General features: G+C 37.3%; 1 pseudogene; it reads left to right on the top strand.

The window, feature by feature from the left end:
* The first annotated feature begins 794 nt into the window (after positions 1–794).
* Positions 795–1,139, top strand: LOC100357959 (cAMP-regulated phosphoprotein 19 pseudogene; annotated as a pseudogene).
* The last annotated feature ends 3,706 nt before the right edge of the window (positions 1,140–4,845 follow it).

Raw genomic sequence — 4,845 nt, 5'->3', positions numbered from 1 at the left:
TTCATAAGTTTGTGAAAAAACAAAATTTTATGATATTAAAATAATAATTTTCTACATATTATCATTATGCTCTAGTACACTGAGCAAGAGGAATATGAGGAATATATTCCAAATGAAAATTAAAGAAATTTTTCTCATGAAATATGGTTGTCTAGTACAGGATATCTATCTGAAATGTTATTTCATATATTGGTGAAAATTGTGATTTTGGTGAAAAATGTTATATAGTCTAGTAACTTATAACACAGAAAGTCAAAATCTTCAAATGTTATTAGATTCCCTAAAATTCCCAATAATGTGGAAGGAAAATTTGAAGACTCTCAAACTACAAAATTACACTAAGAAAATTGTCCAAAGAAACCAAAGAAGCAAGTTCTCCTTTCATAGAAGACTTGTTTAAAAAATGACAAATCTACTTGAGTTGTTCAGTTTGGAAGGGGCAAAAGGAATTAAAAATAACTGCAAACATTTCAAAGTGAATTCTCACTTACATGTGAATCAATTTTTATTATTTTTTTTACACAAGAAACAACCAACCAAAATAAAATTCCGCATCATATAAGCTTCAGACAGAGGATCGTATTGTTGCACTGTAACTGAATACAACGGCCATAAGAAAATTTAAAAAAATTAAACTTAAAACAACAGGGGCCATTTTTGCGGATAGAGGCCACCCCCGCGGGCGCCTGGAGAGCGGAGGCGGGCGTTGGGCGGGCCGAAGGCTGCGGCAGGACGGCCTTGGCCACCCGGTTATCACGTCTTTTCCCGGCGTCTCCTCTGCAGAGGGAGCCGAAGTCCCCGAGACAGCCTCCGCGGAGGAGCAGAAGGAAATGGAAGATAAAGTGACTAGTCCGAGAAAGCTGAAGAAGCGAAATTAAAAGCAAGGTGTCCTCATCTGGAACAAAAGCCCGGAGGTTCAGATTTCTTAAGGAAACGGTTGCAGAAAGGGGAAAAATACTTTGATTCTGGAGATTACCACGTGGCAAAAGCAAAAATGAAAAACAAGCAACTTCCTACTGCAGCCCCGGATAAAACGGAGGTCACTGGTGACCACATTCCCACTCCACAGGACCTTCCTCAACGGAAGGCATCCCTTGTTGCTAGCAAGCTGGCTGGCTGATTAAAAGAGCTGAACTGCATGAATCTTCTAATTTCCATTATTTCTCTTACTATGTTATCTAACCACTTCTTACTTCCTTTCATTCTCTGTCATTTGAGACTGACAGCTTTGCAGGTAGCAGTAGGGTGTGCTGCTATTGTAAGGGAATATACATGTTTAGAGTTTTTGATTAAACAGTGCACTGATAAAGACATGATAGAGCGACGTAATTTACTTGGAAAATAATTGTAGATATTACCTAACTCCTAGAGTAGGTTCCAACAAGTAACAAGTTTTACAATTTTTTTTTTTTAAATTTTTTGACAGGCAGAGTGGACAGTGAGAGAGAGAGACAGAGAGAAAGGTCTTCCTTTGCCATTGGTTCACCCTCCAATGGCTGCTGCGGCTGGCGCGCTGGGGCCGGCGCACCGCACTGATCCAATGGCAGGAGGCAGGTACTTCTCCTGGTCTCCCATGGGGTGCAGGGCCCAAGCACTTGGGCCATCCTCCACTGCACTCCCTGGCCACAGCAGAGAGCTGGCCTGGAAGAGGGGCAACTGGGACAGAATCCAGCGCCCCAACCAGGACCAGAACCAGGTGTGCCAGTGCCGCAAGGCGGAGGATTAGCCTAGTGAGCCACAGCACCGGCCAAGTTTTACAATTTTAATGGTTTGGCTTTATGTATTTCATATTAATTATAGCATTATATGTTACTCTTATTTAACATAACCTCTGTTGTATTGATTTTTTTCTTTATTTTCCTTTTGGATTTTGTAAAACAGAAGTTTAAGACCACAAGTTGTAAGAAAAGTTACATAATTCAAACACAACTAGATGGGACTCCGAAAGATTTGTATTTCCGTGTTGACCTTGAATGGCCTTAAACCTATTTTAGCTTTAACAGTAGAATTTTACTTGGGCAATATTTGCCCATTCTGGTCTAACTTATGTGACTCTGGTGCTTAACAGCTGCCGTTGAAGCTTCTGTTCTTACTCAGTTCTATGATGGTAGAATACCTTTTGTTGTTGAAGATGTGACTGACATATGCATGTGCATTGACTGTTGAATTCACTTTGTGCCATTTTTGTAAACACAATAGTTTTGCACAACCTTTCACAAATGTCTGTATTAATTTCACATATTAAAAAGTAGTCAATGTGCCAACCAGAAGCACAAAAGTTACTACACGAATCCTGTCATTACAGCTTTTGTATGATAAAAGTTTATAATCTTGGGCTTACAGAACACCAAACTGAAGTCTTTGTTTAATCTGCCATACTTTGGGTATGCTAGAATAAAAGGCTTTCGTACTTGGCCTTCTGTCCACCTCTATTGTCTGGTAATTTTTTTCTTCTTTGATTCAAATGCTATAGGGCTGTTCAATCTGTATGGAAGCGTAAGTGTCCGTATCCTTACTCTTTAAGAAATTTGCTGTGCTGAATGCTGGATTTTATAACTCAATAATGACTTTTGCTGTCTCATTTCTCAGTTGCTAATTAATCACTCTTAGGATATATCCTGTATTATTACTAATAACTGATAATTGTTTAAATATAATGAAACAAATAGTTGAAAACATTGGCCCAAGAACATATGTCAAGAAGAGCTGAATTCTGGTAAATAACTTAAGTAATTATGGTCAATTAAGAGGAAAGGCTTACTGACAGAATATTTTACATGACAAATTTATTCATATTAAAAATACATAGATATTCTGTCCATGTCACTGTAGTAAGATGTCAATTGGTTTTACATACAGCTTATGTATTTAGAAATTCAGTAGACTATTGGAACAGCATTCACCACTCTTAGCTCTTCCCAGGAATTGTAATGCTGTAGAATGATAATGAGGATTGGTAGCATGAGGTTTATACTGGTTTTCTCTTTGTCTTTGACTTGGATTCAGGCATCTTTTCTGGATCTTGGCAACTCCAAAGGCATTCTTGCTCTTCTGTAATCCCAAATTACAGTAGATGGTGCCTTGAACACAGCTTCTAAAGGCTGATGACCTTCCTGCTTGACCCATGCCAAAAGGCAGAAAGCAGCAAAATCAGTACTGTGTTCATTGTAATTTTAAAGATCAGTTCTGTATAAATATATTTGTAATGATAACAAGTAGGTTATCCTGCAATATATGTATTTCTAGGATTGACTCAAGAATTCTAAAATATTCCAAACTAGAATTCCTATTATATATCTATATTTTTATTTTGTCATGAGTAGTTACAAATTACCATTAAATTCACAAATGAGACAAGATGAGTCCATGTTATTACTGGCCATGATAGGATTCCTGAAGTTTGCAACAAGTGACATGACATCTGCCTGGGTTTTACTTTGTAAAATGCAATTCTAGTATTTAACCTACCTCAGAACTTGATGAGGCTCTGTAAAATGATAAGTGTCCAATATAAAAATATTGTTGATTGTCTTTTTATTAAATGTAAATTTCCTCATTACAAGCCAACTCACCTTTTGTAAAGTCACAGTGCTTACAAACTCAAGATTTTCCAGTGGGAAAGATCTATCATTAAGGATTTGGATGTATTAGATTTGTATCTAATTGCTGAGCCTCCACTGGTACTTGGGATAGATAGTGTTGCCTCAAAGGTCAGTTTCTTTTAGACATTTTTATAGGCTATTTGATCAAAACTTGAGTGAAGATTCTGACTAGATGAGTTTAATTGCCTATTTCTATGATTTCAAAATTGGAGTTTGAATTTAATCATTGTCCTGTTTAGTATAAATTAATGCTGGAGTACACTGAAGTTGGAGACAAATAGTTTGTGAAAACTAGCTAAAGTCAAATTATTTCATAGACTACTTTTTTTTAGTATAGTTTTGAGAAACATTTCTTTCTTGAAGTTGAACTGGATTGGTTAAGGATTGTTGGTTCTTCATGACTTGGAAGTAGCATATTTACAGTTGACAAACTGCTTGAGGACCTTTTGCTGCCAACCTAAAAATATGTCTTAACTTTATCAAAGAAGGCCTGGTATAATCTCTACTTGCTATTCAACAGTTAAAATTAGTTGCTTTTCTTGATATAACAAAACTGTACCTCTGAATATTTATTGATGCTTTCCACAAAATCAGATGCATGCTTGCTCAGTCCAAGCCAGTGATGTTTTATGGACATTGAGATGTGATATCTACTCAAGTTGCATTCTGAAGTCAGTGTGTGGTGGCCAGAAGCAGGGAGCATTTATGAGAAGAGTACTTGTGATGATAACCAACATATGTTTTTCTGGTGGCCTTTCCTTGTTTCTCCAACATCCAAAACTTTCTTCCACTTGGATTTTCCTCCTTTTACCTCATTTTGTTTCACTCTCCCTTCCACACACTCACTCCCTTTGTATTCCTGAAACCTATTGTTGCTCTCATTAAATGGTGTTTAGGGCTGATAAATTATCAGTCCTTAATACCCTTTCCCATATGCCACAATTGAGGACATTCTAAACCACCATTCAGTTCTGGGTAACAACTAATAGGAGTCTCTGTCCCGACTCTAATTCAGCACACACTGCCGATCTTCACCTGAATCTCTTCCCTGATTCCACACCATATCTGGTAGTCCTGGGGTTCCTGGGGTCAAATCTCTGATTGTTAGTCTAAGAATAAAGCTACTGGTTTGAGTAATGTTTTACTTTCAGCCAGTTGTCATGATAGCCAGTAATGTGTATGTCATTTATCAATGAAATTGCAGTGGGAAGGAAACATATTCTTTTAATATTATGCCCTTACA

Source organism: Oryctolagus cuniculus, chromosome 12 (genome assembly GCF_964237555.1).
Source record: "Oryctolagus cuniculus chromosome 12, mOryCun1.1, whole genome shotgun sequence".
Classification (NCBI taxonomy): Eukaryota; Metazoa; Chordata; class Mammalia; order Lagomorpha; family Leporidae; genus Oryctolagus; species Oryctolagus cuniculus.
This window is presented reverse-complemented; position numbering and strand designations above follow the sequence as displayed.